The sequence below is a fragment of the Stenella coeruleoalba genome, assembly GCF_951394435.1.
Source record: "Stenella coeruleoalba genome assembly, chromosome: 16".
In the NCBI taxonomy this organism is placed as follows: domain Eukaryota; kingdom Metazoa; phylum Chordata; class Mammalia; order Artiodactyla; family Delphinidae; genus Stenella; species Stenella coeruleoalba.
Genome location: NC_137162.1, coordinates 33216321 through 33231724, shown reverse-complemented (window position 1 = coordinate 33231724; position 15404 = coordinate 33216321). Strand labels below are relative to the sequence as shown.

The 15404-nt window shown below is 42.2% G+C and overlaps 1 long non-coding RNA gene across 1 annotated transcript; it reads left to right on the top strand.

Annotated features, from left to right (window-relative positions):
- The first annotated feature begins 88 nt into the window (after positions 1-88).
- On the top strand, positions 89-3096 carry LOC307175628. Its single transcript, XR_013824387.1, has 3 exons — positions 89-188; positions 1774-1896; positions 2771-3096. It is a non-coding gene; the product is annotated as an uncharacterized lncRNA (long non-coding RNA).
- The last annotated feature ends 12308 nt before the right edge of the window (positions 3097-15404 follow it).

Here is a 15404-nt window from a genome sequence, read left to right as displayed (position 1 = left end):
TACGTGTAAACTGATACCCAAATGCCCGAGCCTCCGCAGCGCCGCAGGCACCCACTTAAGAATTCGGGAAATGTGGGAGTGAAAAGGACAAAACCTCAGCTAAAAATAATTATGGGCAGCAAATAAAACTGAAAAGGATTTGTAGCTAATAAATGTGGACAGGTCAAGAGACCACTAAGACGCTGCAGGTAAGAGCAACAAATTTGTGAAGCCCAATTAATTGGATTTCTGTTACCCCTTCCATTCTTTGCTGAGCTTCGTGGAGTTTTAAAACTTTACTGCGTCATTTAAAATTTTCTTTTTACTTTTGCCATTTCTTCTCTCCTGCTGTTGAACTCACCCACGCAGCAACAAGTTAGAGAACAATTTGTTTTTAATCAGTTAAAGGGTGCCCCCTATTGTATGGCAGAGAAATAACTGAGTTTATTTCAAGCAAGCCCAATCCGGAGGTGGTGATCGCGGTTTACAAAATCAGTGTCCTGGGAGCTGATCGTTTTCAGTCACAAAAGGATTCGCCATAGGACTTCTTTAAAAATCCTTACGAGGTGAGAGCTGGTGACCGAAGTTTTCCTGGTCCATCAAAAGCTGCTAGCCGTCTTTAGTGAAAATGGAGTTCTCCACTCTTTCAGGATCTAGACCCCAGCAGTGTCTTCCTTTCCTTTGTTAAAGAAAAAGGTATTCGATGACACTTGTTGAAGTGGGTAAGGAAGACTTTATTCAAGGGGAAGGACTCTTTCAGTGTAGGAGGGAATTTGGACTCAACTCTGAATAGGGCATGGACAAGGGGGAATTTATAGCCAGGGAGCAGGTTGGGGGTTAGTGAATGGAAATTACCAGAAGAAAGTATCAGGGGGGAAAAGGGGATTCTGGCTCAACCGACCTAACAGGATTCTTACTGAACATAGGTCAGGGTGACGAGACATTACCTGGGTGATGGTGGAGAACGAGGCACCCCACAAGATACAGAGTGATCAGATATGGAGGGAGGGGAGTTCTGGTTAAACTGACTCAGCAAGGTTCTCGCTAAAACTAAATTTTACAAGGAAATACACAGATGGGCCTAGGAGAAAGTTCAGGAGCTTGACTAAAGTTTGGCCAAGGAAAAGGTCTTTATGGCCTAGAGGGTGTGTTAGGTGGTGTAGCCTGGTGATTAAGATCACTAGAAGAGGCCTGGGGATAGTAGTCAGCCAGACCTGCGTGTGGGTCCCTGATTCGTCACTCTTGAGCTATGTCACCTTACAAGTTGGTAAATCCCTCTCTTCTGCAGTTATCTCATCCGTAAAATGAAGGTGAAGATTGTCATAAGGTCAAGGTGTAAGTGCGGGGGCCTGGCAAAAAGCACATAGTAAATTCCACACATCTACAACCAGAAGTTCATCCTTATTCACGGCATTTCATAGCATTTCCGTTAATGCAAATTGGGTTTACATTAGGATCTCATTGTGTTTCAGAAGAAAAGGCTGAAACTAAGAATGAAAAAACGTAGGACTTCCTTTTGCTTCTGAACACACAACCAACCGAGAAGACCCACCTGTAAGCAAACACTTCAAGTGCACTGAAAAAGACCCACCTGCAGGAATTCTTCTGTCTCAGTGAATTTCTCAATGGCTTATATAAAGAACCAATAAACCCAATGTCATATACATTATTGTATTTAGTGGACATGTAGACTAAATACAGTATATATTTTAGTGGAATATAGACAACATTATGTTTGTTTGTATTTTGGAGCTGGTTTTTATTTCTCCCTTTCATTGTTAAATATATTTACAGAAAAATGCATACAAATAAATGTGACAGTTTAATGAGCAAACATCAAGGTCAAGGCAGAGACCATTGCCAGCACTCCAGAAGTCCCTCACATGTCCCATCACAGCCACCTCCTTCCCCCCACAGGTAACCATTTTCCTGATTTTTATAGTAATATTTTCTGTGCTTTTTTTAATAGTTTTTAATCCCCCAAATAGTTTGACTTGCTTGATTATGATCATATGAATTATTTTATACATTATGAACATTATCTACATGTATTTGTACCTATGTGTCTACACATATTCACATAGTATGAATTCTTTGACATATTATGACCTTTGTAGACATGGACTATAAGTGTGAATTCTTTTGTGTTTGGCTTCTTTTTTTTCAACATTATATTGTGAGATTCATCCATATAACTTTGTTTCCTCGCATTTCTCTATGGCATTCCGTTGCATGAGTGTACCACATTTTACTAATTACTCCACTGTTGATACACATGTGGATTATTCAGAGTTTGGGGCTATTACAAAAAGGGCTACACTGAACATGCTTGTACATGTTTCCTGGTACAAATGTGCATGAGCGCATTTTGGGTCTAACCTGTGACTGCAATTGCTGGATCAAAGGGTATATGCATATTTTCAAAATTGCTAGGTAATTCAAAATTGTTTTCCACGGTGATTGTACCGTTTACACTCCCACCAACAGTGTATGAGACTTCCCGTTCATACATTTGGCAACCCGTATGGTGAGTATGTAATATTTCATTGGAGCTTTAATTTGCATTTTTCAGATTACGAATGAGGTTTCATACCTTTTCATATTTACATTTCCTCATTTATGACATGCCTATTCAAATATTTTGTGGATTTTTCTATTGGGTACTCCGTGTTTTTCTTACTCATTTGCAGGAGCTGTTTATGTGTTCTGAATACTGGTGCTTTGTGGCTTGTAATTTTAATATTATTGAATTTATCAATATTTCCTTTATTGGACTTCCCTGGTGGCGCAGTGATTAAGAATCCTCCTGCCAACGCAGGGGACATGGGTTCGAGCTCTGGTCCGGGAAGATTCCACGTGCCGTGGAGCAACTAACCCCGTGCGCCACAACTACTGAGCCTGTGCTCTAGAGCCCACAAGCCACAACTACTGATCCCACGAGCCACAACTACTGAAGCCCACATGCCTAGAGCCTGTGCTCCACAACAAGAGAAGCCACTGCAATGAGAAGCCCGCACATCACAACGAAGAGTAGTCCCCGCTCACCGCAACTAGAAAAAGCCCGCGAGCAGCAACAAAGACCCAATGCAGCCAAAAATAAATAAATAAATAAATTAAAAACAATATTTCCTTTATGGTTAGTATATTTTTCTTTCTTTCTTTCTTTTTTGGCTGCACCACAAGGCTTGCAGGATCCTAGTTCCCCAACTAGGGATTGAACCAACCTTGGGCCATGGCAGTGAAAACACTGAGTCCTAATCACTGGACAACCAGGGAACTCCCAGTACATTTTTCACATTGAGAAATGCTTTCTACTCTGAGATGTGAAGATACTCTTCAGTATTATCTTCCAGAAGCATTTTGTTTCATCTTGCACACTAAGATTTATACTCCACCTGTAATTGACTATGTGTCATGTATGGTTAGAGGTCACGTTTCATTTTTTCCCACATGGATATTCAATTGACCCAGTACCATTTATTGAAAAGTTTGTCCTTTTCCCAAACCTAGGTCATGTATCAGGTTTGTAGATGTGTGTGGGTCTGTTTCTGTGCTCTCTCTTCTGTTCCAGTCTCTGCACCAAGACCACTGTGTCTTAATATAGCCTTATAAAAATTTCATAATAAGATTTTATCCTCCCATCTTCAAATATCTTGGCTCTTCTTGCATTTTTTTTTTTTTTTTTTTTTTTGCAGTACGCGGGACTCTCACTGTTGTGGCCTCTCCCGTTGCGGAGCAACAGGCTCCGGACGCGCAGGGTCAGCGGCCATGGCTCACGGGCCCAGCCGCTCCGCGGCATGTGAGATCTTCCCCGGACTGGGGCACACCTGCATCGGCAGGTGGACTCTCAACCACTGTGCCACCAGGGAAGCCCTCTTCTTGCATTTTAATAGACATATTAGGATCAGCTTATCACGTTTCAAATATTTTAAAAATCTGTTGGAATTCTGTCTTAAATTGCATTAAATTTATAGATCAATTTTGGGGGGAACTGATATCATTGTAAGTATTTCAATTCAATAATAGACTATATCACTTAATCTACTTAGACTTTCTAAACATCTCTCAGTAAAATTTTATAATTTATAAAGGCCTTGAACATTTTTTTTAGATATGTTGGAACTTATTTCTTTCAGCTTTCAAATATATAAAAAACAAAAAAAATAGTACAATTAACACCTCTATGCCCATTATCTAGATTTGACAACTATTAACATTTTGCCATGATCATGTTATCTATCTATCTAGATTTTTAAAATAAAATTATTTTAAAGTAATTATAGACATCATGAAATTTCACTCTTAAATGCTAAAGACTACACCTTGTAAGAGTGACATTCGCCTACAATATTACAATCACATGACCACATCTGTGTGTATTCAGATTATCTAATTATGTTAATAACAAATTATACTAAATATCATTTTTCATTTTTTGTATATTTTTAAATTAGGACCCAATCAAGATTCATGCATTGCCTCTGTGCATTTAGCTGGAGAAATCTGACCAATAAGGTAACTGACTTACAGTTCCCAGGTTCTACAGGTTTTCAGAGGCCCAATAAAATATATGAAGCCAAAAATACAATAAACTGATACAAAATATAATGAAATTAATGCATTGAGAAGTGATACCATATCACTTCTATGATATTCTTCCCAAACATCCATAACCCCAGTCTACAAATGCAAAAACAGGGAATTCCCTGGTGGTCCAGTGGTTAGGACTCGGCGCTTTCAGTTCGGGGGCCTGGGTTCGATCCCTGGTTGAGGAACTAAGATCTCACAAGCCGTGCAGTGTGGCTGAAAAACAAAAATGAGAACGTAGACAAAACCAGGTTGAGAGACATTCTACAAAATACGTGGTAAGTACTCTTCAAAAGTGTCAAGGTCATAAAAATAAGGAAAGATTGAGAAACTGTCACAGACTGAAAGAGACAAAGGAGACATGGGAACTAAATGCAAGATTGTATCCTGGATCAGCTGCTGGGACAGAGAAAGGACGTTAGTGGAAAAAGTGGAAAAATACCAAAGTCTGAGCTTTAGTTAATAGTATTGTGCCTATATTAATTTCTTAGTTTTGATAGATGTACCATGAGTATGTAAGATGTTAATATGAGGGGAACCTGAATGAAGGGCACGAGGGAACTCTGTATGCTTTGCAACTTTTCTGTAAATCTAAAATTATTTCAAAATAAAATGTTAAGAAATAAAATTAAATAAATTTGTAAATACTGGCTTAGAAGTATAAAAAAGAAGCCTTCAAAATTGAAACAATAATTATTTCATTAAAAGTGTATGGACAGGGCTTCCCTGGTGGCGCAGTGGTCAAGAATCTGCCTGCCAATTCAGGGGACATGGGTTTGAGCCCTGGTCCGGGAAAATCCCACATGCCGCAGAGCAACTAAGCCCATGCACCACAACTACTGAGCCTGCGCTCTAGAGCCTGTGAGCCACAACTACTGAGCTCGCATGCTACAACTACTGAAGCTCGCACACTGAGAGCCTGTGCTCCACAACAAGAGAAGCCACCACAGTGAGAAGCCCGCGCACCGCAACAGAGAGTCGCCCCCGCTCACCGCAACTAGAGAAAGCCTGAGCACAAAGCAACAAAGACACAACACGGCCAGAAATAAATAAAAAATAAATAAATAATTTTTTAAAAAGTGTATGGGCAAAACAAAATGCCTGTTTCATTAATTGGTAAGTTTTTAGTATTCATAAAATTTTCATCTCAGTTGAAAAGAAATTGTAGTTAGATTTTCACACTATAAAAGAATTTCTGAGGATGCATAATAACCACCAAGAAATCACAACCTATCATAAGTTCATTAATCATAACCCCAAATTTTCAACAATGTAATTATGAAAAATCCTTTCAAGGTTTTTACAGATATATATATATATATATATATATATTTTTTTTTTTTTTAATGCAGCATAAGGTACCTTTGAGTATTTTGATGTAATATATCCAAAAGCAGGATTCTGTTAAATTGTTAAGTAAGCCCTGAAACAGATTAACTTTCCAATTCCTAGCATTTCTTGGAGTCTTCTATTTGGCACTGATTTATATAACTTTGAATAAACACAGGCAGGAGACAATGAGCTAACCAGTAAAAGTAGAACCTAGTAAAAGGACCAGTCCTCCTCTTAACAAGCTTGCAATGGCTTTGCTGTGGAAGGAAACACTATTTTATTTATTTATTTATTTATTTGGCTGCACCGAGTCTTAGTTGCGGCATGCGGGACCTTTTAGTCGCAGCATGCGGAATCTTTAGTTGTGGCATGCAGGGTCTTTTCTTAGTTACGGCACGTGGGATCTTTAGTTGCGGCATGCGAACTCTTAGTTGGGGCATGTGGGATCTAGTTCCCTGACCAGGGACCGAACCTGGGCCCCCTGCATTGGGGGAGCAGAGCCTTAGCCTCTGGACCACCAGGGAAGCCCTGGAAGGAAACACTATTATCCTCATCTTCAGAAATAAATATTTGAGGAGAAGGAGGTTAGGATACTTGGAAAGTGGTAACTTAAAGTTAAGGGGTAGAAAAGTTGGTGGCCAAGGGGCGTGGCCTAGCCTCAGATCTTCTCTCCTGACATCAGGAAATGCTGCGGAGCAAGGTCATGAGCGTTGAGGCTCAGATTCCAGGGAGAGCCAGGAGCTGTGTTTCACTGGGTACTAAGAGGGAAGGAGGAGCTTTAAGACCTGAGCCCAGTGGGAGACAGTGGCAGAAGTAAGGTGGCTGGTGTTTGGAGAAGGGAGGAGGTGCTCAGAGGCTGCCAGTCAGACTGACTTTACATCAACCTGTCTGTAGAGTGTGTGTGCATGCACGTGTGTGTGTGTGTGTGTGTGTGTGTGTGTGTGTGTGTGTGTGTGTTGGGAGTTGCATGGAGAAGATTCAGTGGTGGGAACATGAACTTGTTCTTCAGAGACTGCAGAGCTGCACACAAAGGCAATGCATGTATGCTCACACACCATCACAACCAGCACCTGCACCATCCAGCCTTACTCTCTTCCTGCCACCTCTGGTGCAACAACAGAGTCCCGGAGCCCAGTTCAGCAGGCTGCTCCTGTCTCAAGGGCTTTATTTTTATAACTGGATTGGTCCTAACAACAACCCTATGATGTAGGCCCTATAATAACCTCCACTTCATGAGCGTAGGAAACTGAGACACAAAAAGATTAGGTAAATTGTTCAGGTTATAGCTAATAAATGGAAGAGCTGGGATCCAAACCAGGTAGTTTGGTTGTGAATTTTCCTGCTACACTCTATTGGAATGTATCCCTTACAACATGCTTTGCAGCCTCCACACACCCTGGAGACAAATACACCAGCCTGGGTGCATCATAACCAGAGCCCTGGTTACTATCTGTCTCAAGGACTTTGAGCTCTCCAGCTTCCTGTGCCAAGAATGTAACAGTGTCAGTCTCTGGTGGCTACTGGAGTTATCTCTATACCCTGTGAGCCTGGGAAGGGGCTAACCCCTCAGTTTCTCCATGCCAGTGGCCTCTGTTTCTTTTTCTTTTTCTTTTTCTTTTGGCTGCACCGGCGCAGCATGCAGGGTCTTAGTTCCCCAACGAGGGATCAAACCTGTGCCCCCTGCAGTGGAAGAGTGGGGTCTTAACCACTGGACCTCCAGGGAAGTCCCTGGTGGCCTCTCTTTGGACAGTCCTTATTTTTTTCCTGGATACACACTCACTAGTATTATAGTTGAAGACAGGGAAGGAGAAGAAAAGGATGGGAGATCTCCCTTCAGCTTTGTTCAAATATAAAAAGCTAACAGGGCCTGTTTTCCTCATACAATCAGCTTTTAGATATAAATGTGTAAGATTCCAATCAACACTGTAAGAAAAACACTTAAGGAAAAATATTTCCTCCTGGAAAAATCAAGGAAGAGTAAGAGTTAGAGTTAAGAGTAAATTCACACAGGATGATCAAACATTTATTCATTAATAATATGTCCATTTGTTCAACAAATATTTGAGAGTCTACAAGTACCATGGGTCAGCTGTTGGGGCTTCAGCCAAGAATAAGCCAAAGTTCAGACCTGATGGAGCTCCCAGCTGGTGGAGACCACATGCCGGGTCTCACATGTCTATCGTCCACTGCTTTCCACAACTCTGGGAGCTAGGACTCCTGGACTCATTTTACAGCTGATGAAATTGAGGCTCAGAAGAGTTAAAAACTTGAGCCAAGATTCAAACCCAATGTCTTCTGAGCCCTACTCCTTTTCCAACTGGCCCTCAGATGAGAGCACACATTCTGCTCTTTCATTATCCTCACCTTTTTCATCAAGCAAACTCATACATTGATCTAGGTGAGTGGCCTTGTGCCTACACTGAGGCAAAAGGGATAGAGACAGAGGAATATTTAAGGGAGAGGAGAGACTTAGCAAAAAATCTAGACATGAGGAACAAAGTAAGAGGGGTGGCCAAGAGGATTTAGTGGAAGAGAAATGAAGACAGATTCATAATATCTTATTCCAATTCCAGTTTCACAGAATCCTAGATATTACCTAACAGCAATTTTCAAATTGGCACACACAGAGGGTCCATTGTTAAGATCTTTTTGCTGAAACGCTTCTTTAAGAATTATTTCAGTTGATAACTAAAGTGCTTTTTAGAGCTAAAATACTATTTTTTAGTAGTTTAATTATAGGGTTTTGCATAATGGTGGACGCTATTTTAAAATAACTTAATATATAGTATATTTAAATTTCATGCTTTTAAAAAGTGCCTGACAGTGACTAAGTCTACAGGGGGGGAAGGAGGGGATAAAATATTTCATAACATTTGGCATCATTATATTATCATTATTCAAGGCCATTGGAGGAGCTAAATATAAGACAGGAATGAACCTGACCTTCTCCAAGTAAGTGTTAACTTACTTGAGCATATTTTCTAAAATAAACCCACAAAAAATGGAATGGAGAAAAGTGGGATCCTCTTAAGCCTGGTATTCACTTTTATGGAAACAACAATTCCTATCAAAATGTTTGATAAACAAATGTTTCCCAGTCATTCTTCTGTAAGAATCTTGATTCATTCAGGCTCACGTGCATCTATTCAGCAAACATTTACTGAAAGTCTACATGGTGCCAGGTATGATGCTAACTACAAAGACGAATAAGACACATTTCCTCTCTGCAAGAAGCTCACAGGAAATCGCAGCACAATGGAGTGAGCACCATGCTAGAGGAGCAGGTGTTAACAGGGCAGGGTGGGCAAGCAGGGTAGGCTCCTGGAGGAGGTGACAGCTGGACTGAGAATTAGTGGTTGGACTGATGTCTGTGTGTGTGTGTGTGTGTGTGTGTGTGTGTGTGTGTGTGTGTGAGAGAGAGAGAGAGAGAGAGAGAGAGAGAGATCTGAAACACAGATGAATAAACATGGTGAGCAATGGGAACCTCAAGCCATTTGATGTGGGTGGGAGATCATGTGCGAGGGTAAATAGTCAAGCAGTGAGCCTAGGCAGGCAGGCAGGCCCCAGCTCAGAGAGCCTCATCTGCTCTGTTAATAACAACTAACATCTACCACGTGCTTACTACATGCCAGATGCTATTCTAAGCATTTTATTTTGTCTCATTTAATCCTTCCACTTCCCTGTGCTGTGAAGTAAGCACTATTTCACCATCCCCATTTTACAGATGAGGAAACTGAGGCCTAATTTGGTTAAGTAGTTTGCCCAGTTCTCACAGCAAGCGGAGCTGGGATCTGAACACAGGTAGTCTTCCTCTAGAGTTCATGCTCTTTTTTTTTGGCCAGGCCTCACAGCTTGTGGGATCTTAGTTTCCCGACCAGGGATTGAACTCATGTCCCCCTGCAGTGGAAGTGTGGAGTCCTAAACACTGGACCACTGCCAGGGAAGTCCCTAGAACCTCTGCTCTTAACTCCTTAAGCCAGGCCTCACTGGTAGTGGGGACTTATTAGAGATGCATTTTCCAGCAGGGGAGCAAAATGACTGAATTGCATACCAATTCTCTGAATACAAATGAAACATTTTAATAACCCCATAGACTTAAAATTAAATTTTAAAAGAAGCTAAAACAGGCAGAGCAGTCAATGTCTGGAGAGCTGCCCTTTCCAAATAGGATATACCTTGAATGGAGAACCAAGTCAGGAAGCATCACTGACTGGCTAATGAGAATTCTCCTATATGACATTAGCCAGTTAGAGAAAATCTGCTCAGCCTGCCCCTGAAATGGCTTTCAAATATGTCACTAATAGGGCTGCTATAATCTCAGTTAGATATTGAGGGGGTCTCCCTATTTACCAATTTAAAACGCAGCCCTTCCTGGTTGGAGAGGAACTCTAACCCAGGAAAGAGCAGTGGGTCTACCCCGAGAAGGAGCTGGGCTGTAAACCGATGCTTTTGGTGCCTGTTAAGGAATATCGATAACAGAAAGGAGGAGAGTAAACAAATCGTTTCTCCACAGTAGTCTAGGGCAGAAGAGACCCCCATCAATTCATTCATTCATTGAACAAATATTTATTTATCATTTTAAAAATTATTATTATTTTTTGGCTGCACTGCGCGGCTTGCAGGATCTTAGTTCCCCCACCAGGGATTGAACCCGTGCCCCCTGCAGTGTACGCGCTGAGTCCCAACCACTAGACCACCAGGGAATTCCCTGAACAAATATTTATTAATTACCTAATTTGTTCAAGCACTGTGATGGTAGGTACTGTGGATATGGGGGTGAGCAAAATCAGACAGACTCCTCAAGCAATTTACAGTGGAATGAGGGAAAGGGACACCTGTCAAAGAATCACTCATGATTCAATGTGCAATTATAGCTGGAATGAAGCCTTTGAAGAAATCTGTGGTAAAGAGAGGAAATCCTTTACTCAGGAGGCAGGGAAGCCTTCCCTTAGGCAGGGAGGATGAAGCTGAGATCTGGGAGATAGGAAAGGAGGCAACAGCTAGAGCATTCCAGACAGGGGGAACCTCCTGTGAAAAGGCCCTGAGGCAGGAAGGAAACTTCCTGGTCAAGGAATGAAGGGTGTCTAATGTGGGGCTTTGACACCAGGTTGGGGAGGTCAGTCTAGGCCTGCTGGGCCTGAGAGGACACAATGGGGATTTGGTTAGATGATCAGATCTGCATTATTTCAAAAAATCCCTGCGGAGTGGATTGGAAGGAGGCAAGAGTGTACCAGGTTCTTCTTAGCCTGCATTTAGAGAACATTTATTGTGTGCATACCAGTGCTGTTCAATAAAAACATAACAGCAGCTGCATTTATATTTTGAATTTTCTAATAGTCACAGTAAAGAAAGTAAAAAACAATAGTAAGATTGATTTTAATATATTTTACTTAATATATCTAAAATATTATTGTCTCAACATGTAATAATATTAAAAAGCTTAGTCATTGAAATCTGCTGTGTATTTCATACATCTCAATTGGGACACAAAACATTCATCAGAAATACTTCATCTGTATTTAGCTTTTAAAATTTACAGTTGATAAAATAGGCTTGCACCCTGATGTTCACTGCAGCACTGTTTACAGCAGCCAAGAAATGGAAGCAACCTAAACGTCCATCAAAGAAGAAGTGGTATACGTATACAATGGAATATTACTTAGCCGTGAAAAAGAATGAAATTATGCCATTTGTAGCAACATGGATGGACCTAGAGATTATCATACTAAGTGAAGTAAGTCAGACAAAGAAAGATAAATATCATATGATATCACTTATATGTGGAATCTAAAAAAGTAATGCAGGTGAACTTGTTTACAGAACAGAAACAGACTCACAGACTTGGAGGGCGGGCTTGTGGTTGCCAAGGGGGTAAGGAGGAGGGGAGGGATGAATTGGGAGGTTGGGATTGTCATATGTACACTACTATATGTAAAGTGGATAATCACCAGGGATGTACTATGTAGCACAGGGAACTATGCTCAATACTCCGTAATAACCTGTATAGGAAAAGAATCTGAAAGGGAATGGATGTATGAATATGTATGGCTAAATCATTTTGTTGTACGCCTGAAACTAGCACAACATTGTGAATCAATTATACTCCAATATAAAACAAAAAATTAAAAAACCCAAAATTTCAAAAAGAAGAAAAAAAATAGGCTTACATACCTAAGTTGTTCCAAACATAAAAGTTTTTTTGATAACTGAATCAACCATCAGTTTTTTAATTTAAATTAAGTAAAATTAAAAATTCAGTTCCTCAATCACTGTAGCCACATTTCAAACGCTCAACAACCATATGTGGCCAGTGCTACCATAATGGATTGAGTAGAAAGAACCTTTCCATGATTGCAGGAAGTTGTATAAGAAAGCACAGATGTATCTGCTGGAGAAGGCCTGGGTAGTCATTAGCTTTCCTTTGGAAGACATAACCTTTCAGGGGTGAAGAGCACATTCATCTACAACAGCCTCACTATTTCTTTTTATAAAGCCTAAATCCATTCAGCCTCTTTTTGGTACTGTTTTGGTTTCCCAAGATTTTCCTACTGGGAAGAAACTAACCTAATATTTATTGAGATAAATATCCAGTCCACTTGGCCATTATATTTCTCTTTGTTAATGAATAAAGATGAATTTTGAATCCCTGTCCTAGGATTTCTCCTAGTGAACTGTCAGCATCAAATTACTATCACCTCTTCAGGCCTTTTGCAAACTACTAGCTTCTCACACTTCACGCCTAGCCCCACCTACCTGCGAAGAGCAAACATTGATTTTCGGGTCTAACAATGACAATTACAAAATTAAATGAGCCACCAGGCCAATGAGCCTCCTGCCTACTCCTTTTCCTCAGGGGTCCCCAGTCACAGGGGGAGCTCCTGCCAGAAGAGACGGACCTGGGGAGCAGATGTGTAATTGGGCAGTCTGGCCCATCAGGCCTAGGTACCAGGTCCTCTGTCTACCAGGTGCCGTCCCTCTTCACACCGTTCCTCCCACTTCCTGTCTTTTCTCTCCCCATTTGGCTCAAAGCTGAGCAGAGAAATCTCTCTTTCTCTCTCTCATCCAAGAATCTCTGTAGATTTCTATGGAGACTAATTTTGCTCTTGCTCTCAACTCTGGGCAATGAATAGCATTCACACCTTCACTAAACTTTTGCCTCGACTTCCTCCCACCCTAATCCCACTTGATAGGTTAATACAACAGGTAGGAAACAGCCCAGTTCTCCTCACTTTTCCATCAGAAATGTGAGTTACGTGGCAGCAAGGACCAAATGTTATCTTCTTGCCTTTTCTTTTATTCTTTAAAATTCTCTACATGGTTTCTCATCCATTCCATTTAGAAACAAAGGGTTTTTGTTGCTTTTTATGTAATAAGGGCTAACATCAGTTGAGCATTTACTAAACACTATGCACTTTACATGGGTTCTCTCATTTAATGCTCATAATCACCCTATGAGGTAGATATTATTACTTGTATCATTATACAGATCAGGAAATTGAGGCTCAGAGAGGTTAAATAACTTATTCAAGAACACACAGCTAGTAAGAGGCAGTCAGGAGCTAAAGTCATTCCTAATCCAGAGTTTAGCCCCTGTGTGACGCTGCTTTCCTAGGATGTTTTGCTACTGTATCCTTTTTATTGTGTTAAGCCTCTGGTGAGTCTTTGCTCTGCCTGAGAAGGGCAGGCCCTGCCAAACGCTTTCTGTGCCTCTCGGTTTTAGCAAGAGAAAGTCCTCAAAGCGGGTAGCCAGGACCCGTATTTAACCAATAGACGCCGAGCTGGAGGGCAATCTGGAGCAAACGCCTGCCTAGCTTGCTTCATCTAGGGCTCATAATCTCAGCGTTCAATCTGAGCGTGCCTATCAATCCTCCCACAGGCTACACTCCCCATTGCTCCACCCTGATTTTTGGGAGGAGGAAGGCTCACCCAAAGAGGAAAACAGGGAGGCTGTGCCCCCTTGTGGAATCCAATTCTCCCATTTTATAAAGGGCGAAACTGGTACTCAGAAGGGCGAATCATGCTCAAGGACGCGGATCTGGTTAGTCCCCGCTCGCAGTCACTGGGGTTATCTCGCTCAGCATAGTAATTTGCTTCAGCCCCAAAGCAGATAAACACAAATCAGTTCCTTACAAAGAAACACCGAGTTTGAGGTCTGAAACCTCAGAAGACCGTTGAGGAAACTCCCAGAACTCGGTAGCGGGTCCGGCGAAAGCCTTCCCGCCTTCGGCCCCGCCTCTCGGCCTCAGCCCCACCCTTCGACCCCGGCTCTGCGGGTCTCCAGCCCGCACTCCGTCGGCCCTCGGGTTCCAGGCCCCGCCCCTCGGAGACCGCAGCCAATCGGAGAGCCGTGATCCCGTCGCGCGTGCCTCACCCCTGCCGGCAGTGACGTGCCCCACCCCACAGCCGCGGGATTCAAACTCCCGGAAGCGGCTCCCGCGCCGGAGGGTGAGACTGGGCCGACCGCGGAGTGTGGCGGGGGTGGCCAGGGTCCGCAGCCCCGGGGCCGGGCGAGACCGCGAGGGAGGCGTGGTCAGTGGGAGATCGCGTTAGTTGGGGCTCAATCTCTGCCCTCCCGGGTGCCCGTCGCGTTTCCCTGGCTCTCACATGGTTCCTGGCCCTGGCTGGGTGCCTCACGGCGGTTGCAGATTCGATCCCTCCTTTCAGCCCTGCGGCGGATATTATCCTCCTCTTTCAGACGAGCGCTGGGAGTTCGAGTGACTTGGCCAAGGTCTTTCGTTAGTACAGCCTTTTGCGGATTAGCAGGCACTTTCATGTCTGTTCTACAAACATCTTCAAAGTGGGGGTGAGAAGAAAGATGCCCGTTTTTGCAGTTTTTCTTTGCCTGTCTTCCCACGTGAGATCTTCTGTGAGGGTTTTCGTAAGATTTGCCTCCACTTGCAGATGACGTGGTCTGTAATAGAGGCGTCGTGCCCTTTGCTGGTTATCTTAGTCTTTCACCTTAGAATGGGCAAAACTCCAGGGCTATCCTTGTGATAGATGGTCTCTTCAACTCAGTTTACCCACTTCTGGTATTTTCAGGCTCTCTGAGTCCACACAGGATGACCCTTAAGGTCCCTTCCGTAGAAAAACCTTCTCCACCGAGGTGTCTAAGTAGGTCTCCTCAACTGTTACTGGTATCATTGTACTTTTCATTTCCTGGATAACATTTATTTTACAACTTGAGAATCTATATTTGTTTCCTTGTTACTGCCTGCCGCGTCTGCTAGATCGAAAGTTCCGTTATGTAAGGGACATGTCTCTCTTTCATTTCTTTCTTTCTTTTTTCTTTTTTTTGCCAGTGTATACCCAGCACCTAATATGCTGTCTGGTAAATTAAATTCTCCAATATTTTTTGAATGCATGAATAGTATCATATTCCCCTGGATTCCCTAGTCACATTACCATTATTTTATCTTGGGATCCATAGGTGGAAAAATGCTTTTTAACCTCCCTAATTAAAACTACTTTTATTATATACACAGTAATTTTTGCTATGTATTTTGCTC